This window comes from Mus caroli, unplaced genomic scaffold (genome assembly GCF_978045245.1).
Source record: "Mus caroli unplaced genomic scaffold, Mus_caroli_1 scaffold_2, whole genome shotgun sequence".
In the NCBI taxonomy this organism is placed as follows: domain Eukaryota; kingdom Metazoa; phylum Chordata; class Mammalia; order Rodentia; family Muridae; genus Mus; species Mus caroli.
Genome location: NW_028227257.1, coordinates 11594644 through 11607938, shown reverse-complemented (window position 1 = coordinate 11607938; position 13295 = coordinate 11594644). Strand labels below are relative to the sequence as shown.

Genomic DNA, 13295 nt, shown 5'->3' with positions numbered 1-13295 from the left:
GGATTTAAGATCAGTGATAACCAGGCAGTGGAGGTGGCACATGACTTTGATCCCAGCACTTAGGAGGCAGAGACAGGCAGATATTTGAGTTCAAGACCAGCCTGGTCTACAGAGTGAGTTTCAGGACAACTGAGGCTACACAGAGAAATCCTGTCTCGAAAAAAATAAAACAAACAAAAGATCAGTGATAATCATCTTACTAATTCATTATTATTTTTATAATGTTCTACATGCTAGGCAAGCCCTCTAGCCCTGAGCTGGACCCCTAGCCCTCGTTCGTCTTGTGTCTGTGTCTGTAGGTCAGAGAACAGCTTGCAGGAGTTGGGTTTTTCTTTCTCCCATGTAGAGCCTGGGGATCAGATGCAGGTTGTCAGGCTTGGTGGCAGAGTCCTGATCGCTAAGCATTCTCACCAATGCCCAAGTTCTGTATTTTAGACACAGAGTCTCATTGTGTTGTCCAAGGTGGACAGCTCATGATCTTCCTGCCTCAGCCTTTTCATGTTTCAGTGCTAGGATTCAAGTATAAGCTGCTGCCATGGATGCCAGTTCTCTCACTTTAAGTGGCTGAGTTACAGACTTTATTTTTAGGCATTTAACCCTTCATATATAGGATTGCAACTTGTGAGACTTCTGTGGTTAAGTAAATTTAAAAACAAAAATTACCTCACATAGCTGTGGATAGAGCACTGCTTACTGCCTGTTTTTTCCAGTTATATTCATCAAACTCCTAATCACATAGGAACAGTCCAAACTAATTATCTCAGACACCATCCTTGTGAAAACACTGGCTGTTTACTTTTGGGGTGGTGATAGTATGCGTTAGGCAGTGCTCTACCACTGACTCGCGTCCTCGGCCTTTCTTCCCTTCTTTCAATTCTGGTTAGGAACATCATGCAGCAGAGCCCAGGCACGAGCCCAGCACATCACACTGTGTGCACTGAGAATGGAGCCTGGAGTCTCCATGTCAGGCCAGTGCTCCACCACTGAGCCACATCCTTGGCCAACACAAGTAGTTTTTTAAAAAATAATTCTTGAGCTGGACATGATAACACACAGCTGTAGTCACAGCATTTGGGAGGCTGAGACAGGAGGATTGTGAGTTTGAGGCCAGTCTAGGTTACACACCAAGATGCACTCTCGGAATGGCTTGAAGACTTCCAAGAGAAGGCTTCCCTATCGGTGGACGACAGCGGAAGGACAGGCAGTGCCTGCTTTGTCTTCATGGCTGATGAGTAACTTGGATGGTACTGTCCCATTTGGTTTTCTGTGCTGTCCTTTGGATGTCCAAGTATGTACCTTAGGGTGCACATGGGAGCACAGTGGTCAAGCCCTGCCTTGTTTCAAGCCTGTGGACCTGGTTGTTGAGACACAGCTGTCTGTGGTCAAACACTAGCACCAGGCAAGCCCTTGTCAGAGAGCAGTGGAGATGAGTTTGCAGTACAAGCTGCCTCACAACTAGTTCCTTAGTTCTGCTCTGCTAGGAGAGGGAAGCCCTTGAGGTCGGGGAGGTGCAGGTGTGTGCACTTGCCCCTTGTATGTGCTTTGGGCTCTCTTAAGTTGCTGTGCCGGGCACTTTAGCTCCAGGCTTTGTGTTACTTTAAGCATATCATTCTCTGCTCCTTCACTTTACCTGGCTCATGGCCAGTCCAGCCTGCCTTCCCAGACTGCTGCACCACCCTGGACCATCTCAGACTGACCCAGTCCCCTGGTAACGTGGTGTCCCATGGGTCCTGCTACACCTGCCCCAGCCTTTGACATCCTCGAAGCCCAGACGGCTCACAGCTCCCTCTTCCATGGTCCTTAATGGACTGCTCCCCTCTTCTGGCTTGCTTTCTCCTGACTCCAGGTTTCCAGCTGTTCCTTTCTCGTCAAGACCATGGCCAGCCATTATTTTATTGTATTTGAAACTGTCTTTCTGTGTAAGGTAGCTCAGACTGTCTTCAGTCTCACGTGTACTCCAGGCCTTCCTGCCTCGGCTTCCCAGGTCCTGTAGCTGCAGGGATATTTTCGCAGTCGATTAGCACTGTGCGCATTGTTCACGTTCCAGTTATTCCTTGGCACTGGGACTGTGGGCTTCATGCTCCCAAGCCGCTGCTGACATAGTGTCTGCCGCGTGGCTCCCCATTGCTAGCTGGCTTCCTCTTCGATCCATCGGTGGGCACTTCCCTTACCCCCTGAGCTGAGCAGCGTTAGTGTGCTTCACCTGCCCCTTTGCTTGCTTGCGTTCTTGGTTTGTTTGCTTGTTTGGGACAAGGCCTTTTTATGTAGCGCTGGCTGTTCTGGAACTGGCTACAAAGACAAGGCTGCTCTCAAACTCAGATTTCTTCCTGCCTCTGCCTCCAAGTGCTAGGATTAAAGTAGTGCACCACCATGCCCTGTTCTGTTCTGTCCTTGACCATTGTTTGGTGCTGGGGAGTGCACTCTTCCTGTGTCCCATATGCATATTAGCTAAGCCCCTACCAAGCCTGGAAACCCTTTCTGAGGAAGAACTGTGTAACACCTGCTGGTGACTCTAGCAGAATCTTGCATGAGCCTACACTTCATCTCAGAGGGCCTGTCCAGGCCATGTTGATGCGTGATAGGACTGAGTCCCTACTCGCTGCTCCCCCTGACATGTGCATGACTTGCCGATCTAGCTTTGTGTTATAGGACACTGCCAGAGAGAGAGGGCATCGGTGGGAGCCAGGCTGAGCTGAAAGGAAGTGGAGGGGCTGAGTCAGGCCATCAGGCTGCAGGAAGCAGCTTCCTTAGCATATGCCTCTGTGGCTGGGGAGAAGGGAGTCTTGTGTTCTCAGGGTTAGGTCATTCTGACCACGTTGCCCCTGCATTTTCATTTGTGTGGTATTTCCTGAGATTCTGATCTTGCCAGAAAGTGCCCAGCAAAAATTCTGGACAAGTGAGGTGTTTCTCTGCATTGGTACCTCCCCCTCTCGAAATGTTATCCTGGTCCAGCCCTGAAGACCATTCAGGGCTTGGTTTTTTGGACACTCCTTACCCCCTTGGAGCTTGTGAAATGAGTGGTGTGATTTGAATGGAGAAGAAGGAAGGCCCTAGTCTGTCCAGGGAGTCTGCCTGTCTATCCTGGCCCTGCCGACTGCCTGCTGCTCCTGTGCAGAAAGTTGTCTGGGCGCTCTTAAGCCTCAGTCCATTTCACACAAGGGGGCTCACTCCTGTGTGAAGGTGATTGAGTTTACAGCAGAGGCATTTGTGGTCTTCTCTGGGATGAGCAGAACTCCTCTGGTGAGTGACAGCAGGAGACAGAAGATCTACTGTGATCAGAGTGCACAGAGCAGGCTTGTGGCCTAGGAAGAGGTGTCTGCCCTGCCCAGCATCCTCTTCTGTGCAGCTCTGCTACTGTGGAGCCTCAAGTCTCCATTCTCCCCAGTTTGAAGGGGACAGACACTGTGCCCAGGCTGCTGATGTGCCCAGCCAGCAAGGCCAAGCCTGTAACTCCGCAGATCTGTGTAAAAACAGCTTTGAAACATGGGCCCACCTTTCTTAGGGTACAGGCTGAAGGTTAGAAGTGGAAGAGATGAGAATGGAGTGGTCACAGGACTGACATGGAGGCTGGTGGGGTTTCCAATGTATAGGTCTGGGCTGGGCCTATGCTGCTGTAGCCACTGCAGTGGCCACTAGCAGTTGCAGATATGAGGGAATCTTAGGGCTGTTTCCCTATAAGAAAATAAGCATGTGACATGGCTATGGGCTTGGTAACCCAGTTCTGTGGCTTCCCCCTGAGCATACCTTGTGGTGCCGCACAGGCTGCAGGCATTCTGGTCTGTCATGGCTACTACTTGCCTCTGTGTTTAGGGACCTTCTGTACCTGCCAGTGCCCACTGAAGAAGATGGTAAAAGCAAGCACAAGCTTGTAGCCACAGAGCTAAATAAACACTGAAAAATGGACGATAGCAATCTTCAGAAACACTTGTTTTTAAATGTCCCTGAGTAATCAGTTCTAAACTGAGAGAGGCTTTCATAAAAACTGTCCAGGTCTCAGTGTCCCAGGACACCTGGCTTGTGAGGCTCCGTGCTGTTACTCACTGCACAGCACCTTCAATTGTACCTGGGTCACTTCACAGAACAGTGTTGAGATGGACTTTCCTTAGTTGGCACAGGCTCAGGATGGTAACCATGCATGACAGTACAGACAGTTCTCCGTGGATGTGCCACACCTCAGGAGCTCGGAGATTGCTTGGCACTTGGGTTGTATTTTCCTGTAGACACTGCCAGGAGTTATATGCACACCCTGCATGCAGCATAAAGTTACATAAACCCCCTTAGTTTACCTGAGGGTCTGTTAACTATCACATGACTTCACGGGGCAATGGTTTTTATGAATGAGTAGCATTGGGGTTCGCCTGGAGGCTTATGTCTGTCTGCCCCTTTCCAGGCTCCTACGCCACTGGAGGCAATCTTTTCGCCTGCCTGCCTTCTTTCCTCCCTTCCTCCCTTCCTTCCTTCCTCCCTTCCTTCCTTCCTTCCTTCCTCCCTCCCTCCCTCCCTCCCTCCCTCCCTCCCTCCCTTCCCTCCCTCCCTCCCTCCCTCCCTCCCTCCCTCCCTCCCTCCCTCCCTCCCTTCCTTCCTTCCTTCCTTCCTTCCTTCCTTTTAAAGTCAGTCTGATGCTGAGGGATTCAGTAGAACAGAGTGATTTTGGGGCTCAGAGTAAGTGTGAGCCCCCAGAATTATCATTAGTTTAGAGTCATGAGATGTGGCGAGCAGCGACAGGCAGCTAGGGAGTCTTCATGACTTCTGTGCTTTATGGATTCCCAGGTAAGAGCTCATTGGGTGTTTGCCTCTGATCTACAGAGTCACCTATTTCTGGACTGCATGGTCTTTTGTAGCAGCCTGGTACAGTGTTAATTGCTTTGCAGGGTTCTCATGAGTAATGCTGCCTGCCGTGAGGGCCGTGGAACCCAGGTGACTCATCGCAGACATGCATGAACTCGGTGTCATTCGCATTCCTGGGGAGCATGTTGCACAAGAAGCAGCTTTTAGCTGCAGCTTCACTGCCCTCCGCAGTTTCTAACTTCAGTTCAGTTTTCAGACAAAGCTCATTGTGAGAGGCCATGAACCTACACAGGCACTTCTACCCATCAGTGTTGGAGAGCAGCCTGTGTCAGAGTGCAGTGAGGACTGACTGCATAAGTGTCTGGGCAGTAGATGTCCAGTGTCGGATGGCTCCATGTCAGCCTCACTGGCTTTGGGACAAGGACTAGCAAGCAACCTGTGACGATTTGATTTGTCACTTCAGTGTTCATTGCCCCCTTCCTGCACTTACAAATGGCCTGTATCCCAATTGGCCAAGGTGTCTGTGGGAGCCACCCTAATAGGTCATGAAATGCTAGTTCGTACAGGCATTTGGTCCGTAGATTGACATCTGCTGCTTCACTGTCAATAGGTGAGGACACTTGTGTCTACCCAGAAGGGAAAGTTTGATGGCTGCTTCTGAAGAGGCCTGCCTGGGAGTACTGCACCAAGACAGGGCTCTGGACTGGTTTCCTGGAAACAAAGGTTGTTGCTAAGTATGTCTGGCACAGTGCGATGGAAGATTCTGGGGCTTTTTCTTCACTTAATAGTTATGATCTCAGAAAGGGTTGGTTTAGTGTGGAAGCTGTGCTATTAAACAGCTTTTAGCTAATGTTTCCCTGTGAGCCTGGGTCTTTTCCAGTTCATACAAGTTTCTCTGGAAAAAGTCTGTGGTCCTAAAAATCACTCAAGTACCAAGCCTTTAACCTGTGAAAACATCACATTTCATAAAAATATACTAGAAGTCTCATGTCCATAAGATATTTTCAAGATAAAGTTTCTCTGTGTAGCCCTGGCTGTCCTGGATCTTACTTTTTAGACCAGGCTGGCCTCAATTCAGGGATCTGCTTGCTTCTGCCTCCCAAGTGCTGGGATTAAAGGTGTGTGCTACCACCATCCAGCTATTGTATTCTTTTTAAAGTATGACTTCAACTCTTTTATTTGGAGAGTGCTTTGTCCCCTTGATCTTTGTCCTGCATTGAGGAGAGCCCAGGGATTTAGAACTCAGTGGGCACTGTGGTGTTTCTGCCTAGCCTTGGCCACACTAACTTAAAGTCATCATCTCTTCATATATCCTCAGTGCCGGTTGGTACCTCTCTTCCAGCTTTCTTTCTGACACTGATGTCCCAGAGCTGTGCTGGTGGCTCATGCTTGTCGTCTTACACTGGGGAGGCTGAGGCAGGAGGGTTGTCACGGGTTTGAATGATGCCAGCTCAGGGTATCAGACCCTGTTTCTGCGTCCATATCAAAACAGAATGAATATCCACAACTTCCAGCCTTCACTCCTGGGAAGCCCTTCTCAGCTCTGGGCTTTAGTCCGTCGCAGCTGGTGCAAGCCTTTGCTCTCCTGTTCATCGCTAATGTGCTGTGTCGCTGTTCAGACATTCCAGTGTCTCCTCTCTCTCTCTCTCTCTCTCTCTCTCTCTCTCTCTCTCTCTCTCTCTCTCTCTCTCTCTCACACACACACACACACACACACACACACACACACACAGAGCCTCCTCGGTAGAGGCCTTAGCTTCACAGGTCCTCTGGGCCAGCACCACATACTATGCCTCTATGGCAAGTCCCTGCCTCCCTTGCACTGAATGGGAGCGTCATTGCTCCTCCTGCCTAGCTATCACCAAGCTGTACAGGACTTTGGGGTTGGCTTTGGCTTTGGCTTTATGCCCTTTGCACCTGGTGCCCCTGCTGCCTGGCCTGGAATCCCCTGTGGACTTGTCACCACAGGTAGCCTTCAGGTGTTAACTGCACACTATCCCTCTCCCTGTCAAAAGAAAAAAAACTCTTTAATTACATAATTGCCAATGCCACAGACAGAATATTTCTACCACAGAAAGGAGTGAGGCAGGTTTTCCCCAAGACACTAAGTGGTCTGAGGCCTCTGGCTGGCAGCTAGTTTAAGGAGGGTCTTTTAGGCTAGTTTCATACAGTCTCCATCCACCTTGTGACTCACTTTAAGAGTGCTGCATGTGAGACAGGATACCTCTGTTTCTGGAGTCAGTCAGCGTATCAGGACTCGAAACTTCTAAGAACCTTTCTGACAGTTACCCTGTGATCAGAGTTGGCCTTTCCCTCAGCATTCTCCATGTCATCTGCAAGTTCAAGTTCATATGGTGGGCTCCCAAGTCACTCACACTGCTCCTGACTGCATTGGCTGACAGTGTGCTGACCAGACCCTGTGCCTGAGCTCCCAGGAGTAGGTCACAGGAGAGACGGAGGTGGACAGGCTGCAGAGGTGGAGCAACTTCTGGAGAGAAGAGTAACAAGTGTATCACAGCTTAGGCTCGGTGCTGTTCTGGGGGGGGCCTGGAGTATAGAGTGGTGCTTTTCTTTAGAAGTGGCTTCAGGTGGAATCCAGGGAAGGAGGGCAAGCATGGGACCCGAGACTGTGTCTCTGAGCGTCTGCCTCCTGACACACCCCTCAAGGAAGTGACGTTAGTCCTCTCCTTATCCAGATGTTTTAAATGTTAAGGGTTTTCTTAGACTAAGCTAATAGTTTGGGGTACAGTGTTTATATACCTCGAGTTCTGTCAAAAGCCTTTACCCCTGTTAAATATTTCTTTTCTTCTAGTCAGTTGGTGATGGCACGTGCCTTTAATCTCAGTACTTGGGGAGCAGAGGCAGGCAAATTTCTCTCTTGAGTTTGAGGCCAACCTGGTCTACAAAGTGAGTTGCAGAACAGCCAGGGCCACACAGAGAAAGCCCTGTCTTGGAAACAAATAAACCAACCTTACATTCTTCAGTAGACTTCACCGATCCTGTGGAAAGAGGATAAACCCTCCCTGACCCCCGTCACTCCAGCTACTCACTGGAGATATTTTGGGTTGGAATCTGCCACTAAGATTTTTTTTTCTTGAAGTTTCAGTGAGGTCACTGCAGATTCCTGTACAGCTGTGAGATGACGCAGACTTCTCATACCCTTTCTCCTCAGCCAGCGTGTCTGTGAAACTGCAGCAGGGCCAGGGTGTGTAATGCATTTGTATTTGAGATGGTCCCTACTGTAGCTCAGGCTGTCCCGGAACTCACATTCTTCCCTAGCCTTCCAAGGGCTGACATTTCTGTTCCTTCCCAGCCGGGCCTGGTGGCACATGTCTATAATCCCAGAGGCATTCAGGAGAGAGGCAGCAATTACAGACTCTCAGCTCGTCACCATTCTCTCTCTCTGTGCTGTCTGTCATCCTGTGCATCCCAATCCCCTGCCATCCCTTGGGCTCTTTCTGATGTCATTAGACCCCACAAACTCCTTAACTGAGCTGTGCCCATAAATACTAGCTCCTCTGGGTGTGTATCCTGTATAGGCAGCAGAGGTAAAACGCCTAATAGCCGTGTGTACTGGTCCAGCCTGGGGTGAAGCTCACTATCATGTGGCAAGAACCCAGAGTGATTTTGTGCAGCCAGTTAGTCAATTTAGTTAGTTTCCTCCCACTGATGCCAGCCTTATTCTGTAAGGACAGAGTCTGTCACTGGCCCTCTGTCCTACAGAGGCTACCCGGCAGCCACTTTCAGAGATAGTACTTTTTTTTTTTTTTAAGATTTATCTATTTTTATATGTAAGTACACTGTAGCTGTCTTCAGACACTCCAGAAGAAGGCGTCAGATCTCATTACAGATGGTTGTGAGCCACCATGTGGTTGCTGGGATTTGAACTTGGGACCTTCAGAAGAGCAGTGAGTGCTCTTAACTGCTGAGCCATCTCTCCAGCCTGAGATAATACTTTTGATTTCACTAGCCAATCTTGATACCTTCCCTTTCCACATAGTGAACTTGTGGCCACAGGTGGTCTACCCGCTCGCTGAGGACAGGGACCTTGGCGAATATTCCACAGCCCCACAGCCCCACCCCCACACACCCCGTCCCTCAACACTTGGCCCAACCTGAAGGCAGGGAAGGAAATTGGCGTCAAGCTTGTGGTCCTCATACACGGTTGCTGTAGTGAGCACAGGGGCTGCAATTCCCTGATCTCAGAAGAAGCTGTGAAGAGGGCAGTGCAGCACAGCAGGGCTCATAGCCCTCGTGGGACCATGTTACAGCACTGGTGTTCTGGAAGTCCTTGTCCACCCTGGGTTTTAGGAGGCCTTGGTTCTTGATAACCTGTCTCTCTGACCTCTTGGGCTTTGGAGGAAAAGTAGTGTGCACGTCTTCATAGGATGTTCAAGCCACAGTAGCTGAGAGGGTTGGAAGTGACCTGCTGGAAAAGTGACAAGCAGTGTGCACGTGGGTGTACGTTCCTCTGGAATTTGGGTTGTGGCATTAAAATGTAGACCAATCCTTAAAGAAGGGTCTAGCTCTCAGAAGCTTCTGCAGGTGGTTATATGTCACTAGTGGAGGCTTGCTGCCTGTCGCCACTGTAAAAAAAAAAAAAAGTATATGAGTATGTGTGTATGTATGTATATATTACACACACATTGGCCCTGCTGCAGTTTCACAGACACGCTGGCTGAGGAGAAAGGGTATGAGAAGTCTGCGTCATCTCACAGCTGTACAGGAATCTGCATATTATATACTATATAATTATGTGTACTTATATATGTATGTATGCTTTTCGAGACAGGGTTTCTCTGTGTAGGCCTGGCTGTCCTGGAACTCACTCTGTAGACCAGGCTGGAGAAAAAATATTTTTTGATGCATTCGCCTTTAAAAAGTCCTAGGGTACATACTATAGAAGGACCAGAGGGACAGACCTTGGAAGAATCATTCATTTTACTGCACAGTTAGGATATGGTAACACAGATAGCAGGCTTGAGGCTGGGCTGTGTGTGCTGGTGTTGTTTGCAATAGTACTCTGGATGTAGATGTAACTCCTTTTGTTAGTTTGAGGCAGGGCCTTACAAGACAGCCCAGGCTGAGCTTGGTACTGGGATGTGAACGTAGGTGGTTGTTGTTGTTGTTTTGTATTTGTGTGTGTGTGTGTGCGTGCATGTGTCACAGCTGGGGAGGTCAGAAGATTACTGTGGGAGTTCATTCCTATTTTCACAATTTGGGTTCCAAGAGTCCAACTAAGGTTGTCAGCATCTTTGCTGGCTAAGCCATCTCACAAGGCTTCTGAGTGTAGCTTTTTAATTAAAGGCACTTAATAAAATTTGTTTCCCTTGAGGTTAGAGGTCACTGTCATGGTGCAGGGTGGAGGGAGTGTGTGTGCAGTTCTGTGCTCTATGCATGCACACATGGAGGCCAGTTGAGGACATTGGGTGACCCGCTTGATCACTACCCACCTATTCTCTTGAGGTGGGGTCCCCGGAGTCATCCTGTCTCTTCCCAGAAAGGGTCCTGATGTCATAGCACATGGCCATACCGACCTTTTGTACAGTGCTGGGATGCAAGCTCAGGCCCTGTGCTCAGCCAACAATGCAGTTACCATTTGGCTTGACCAGGCTTTGCCATTGCCTGGCCTGGCTTCCCTCAATCGTGTATTGAACTGGGACTGGAGCAGTACGTTAGGCCTGTGTGGGGAGTGTGTGTATCCATCCCTAGCTGGCCTAGAACTCACAGAAATCTGCCTGTCTGGGCTATGATTAAAGAGGAACATCACCACTCCTAGCCAATTCAACATTTAATATCTTCGTGGGGGCTGGAGAGATGGCTCAGTGGTTAAGAGCACCGACTGCTTTTCCAAAGGTCCTGAGTTCAAATCCCAGCAACCACATGGTGGCTCACAACCATCTGTAATGGGATCTGATGTCCTCTTCCAGTACATCTGAAGACAGCTACAGTGTATTTAATATAATAATAAATAAATCTTTTTTTTTTTTTTTTTTTTTTTTGGTTTTTCGAGACAGGGTTTCTCTGTGTAGCCTTGGCTGTCCTGGCACTCACTTTGTAGACCAGGCTGGCCTCGAACTCAGAAATCCGCCTGCCTCTGCCTCCCTAGTGCTGGGATTAAAGGTGTGCGCCACCACGCCCGGCATAAATAAATCTTTTTAAAAATATCTTCATATATTTTTCTATAAGTTTCTATACAAAGAAGCACAGTTGAGATGAATATGGGGCAGGGCCACTGCCTAGTTTCAGAATTTGGGCTGGAATCATTTTCACTTCCAGGACAACCATGCTACTCTGTAGATCATGAAATTCTTTTTTCTTATGTAGACTTTAAACACAGTGTTTTGGAGGCAGAGGCAGGCAGATAGATGTTCCAGTGAGTTTCAGGCCAGCCAGGATTACACAGTGAGACCCTGTCTCAAAACCTTCAATTTTTTTCTTTCCATTAAAATTTTTTTATGTATATGAATATTTTTTTCTTCATATGTGCCAGTTATATGCACATGCCCTCGGTAGCCAGAAGAGGGCATCAGACCCCCTTGGGACCTGTGAGCCTCTGTGTGGGTGCTGGAGACCAAACTGCAAGAGTGGTATTTTTAACCACTTAGCTATCACCCCAGCCTCAGCTCTGCCTCACCCAGACACACAAGACAGGGTCTCACTGTGTAGACCAAGCTTTCTGTCAACTTACAGAGATTCACCTGGCCCTGTTCCTGACTACTGGGATTAAAGGCAACCCCATTTAAATTTTCTTGCATTTTAATATCCCTATTTTTTTTAATCTTTGGTTTGCTAAAACTTTGAAAAGAATGAATTTATTCCATAACATACTTCGTGGTTTGGTTTGGCTTTGACACAGGGTCCTCCTGGGTAGCTCATGAACTTGACATACTTCTGTCTCCTTCTAATGTTGGGATTCCTAGAGTGTATACATGCCTGACTTACAGTCCTGTGTTCTGCCTAGACGTGAAAGGTCACTTGCACTTCTCCATGTAGGCTGAGCAGCTGAGATCTGAAGAGTCTCTTCCTGGTGTGGGCACAGTGCCAGGCTGCGTCTAGATGGCCTGAAGGAACGCCTGCCTGTGTGGAGCCTCAATGCCTGCCTGCTTGCTTGGGATAGCATAGCCTCTTCAGTCCCAGCTTGGAACTTTATTTTAAAGATTTACTTGTTTTATTTATGTAAGTACACTGTAGCTGTCTTCAGACACACGAGAAAAGGATAACAGATCCCATTACAGATGGCTATGAGCCACCATGTGGTTGATGGGAATTGAACTCAGGACCTCTGGAGTAGCAGTCAGTGTTCTTAACCACTGAGCTATCTCTCTAGCCTGTGACTTCATTTTTGTGGTTTCACAAATCCATTCCTTCCAGTGCTATCACGCCTTCCTCTCTGTTCCTCCTTCATCCTTGGTCTCGCTCACATCAGGTAGAAAAGCATGTGGCCTCTAGAAGAAGGTGGCCAGTGAATATCGCATATGCCTTTGCCTTGGTTCTGGTTAGCAGAGCCTCACACAGCTTTCCAGGTACTTGGGAAAATCTTGACCAAAATCGTTGTGTTTTAGTGAGCTGTTTTCTGCACGTTCACACTGCTAAGTATGCAGGGAGCATCCTTCCATTGTGTAAGAAGAGCAGTGTCACTTCAGAGCAGGGATGTCACTGGTGGTTTATGTGGCCTCTCCCTTGGGACCTTGGAAGGAGGAAACACAGTGGGCAGACTGGTTCCTGCCAGGAAAATTGTAGATATTGCTCTTGCAGATGCCTGCCAATTCCTTGTTAGTCAACTGTCCCCCGCCCCCCCCCCCCCCCCGCAGGCAGGCAGGAGCGGGTGAAGCCCTCACTGCCTGATAGAAAGCAGAAGGCAAGCAAAACAGAAGTGAAAGTCGGTTCATACCGGACAGCTTTGTGGTTCTCAGCATTTCAGTAGACACTGGTTCCAATATGTTTGATTGACATCAATTACTGTAAGTCTGATTCATTTTCTCCCTATTGATTTCTGCCCAAGGTGGAATTCATGACATTTAACAGAAAACGTAAGTGATGTCTATATCAAGGGCTGTAAAAATTAGGGTCAAAGCCAGGGACACTTGCAAGTCTAACTGCGAGTGTGTCATCCTAGTTACCCGTGTAATCTGTGTAAGGTGAGCGGCAGCCCGACACTCTGGCCTGCCACACTGAACTCAGAATGCTGCTTCTAAATGCAGTGTGGGCCAGGGTCACTTCACCAGCGTGAAGCCATTCATTCATATCCACACTGTCAGTCAGGACCTTGGGTTGTGCTCCTCCCACCCCCAGCCAGTTCAGCCTCTCAAAGCTGTTATTCTCAGTGCTAAAACCACATCAGTCCTTAGGGACCAAAAGTCATTGTTAACATGATCATGTAAGTGGTTTGTTCTTGTAAATGACTTGGGGTCATCAGCAGTGACAGAGGTCACTTGGGTATTTTTAAGGGTTAGGTGTTTTGAGCAGCTGTACAAGCAGGAGGACCGTTAGCAGCACTGTGCTGA

The 13295-nt window shown here is 48.6% G+C and overlaps 1 protein-coding gene across 1 annotated transcript in view; it reads left to right on the top strand.

Moving 5' to 3' along the window:
* Ptpn1 (protein tyrosine phosphatase non-receptor type 1) overlaps window positions 1-13295 on the top strand; it is a 47391-nt gene that overhangs the window by 14127 nt on the left and 19969 nt on the right. The window lies entirely within an intron of this gene.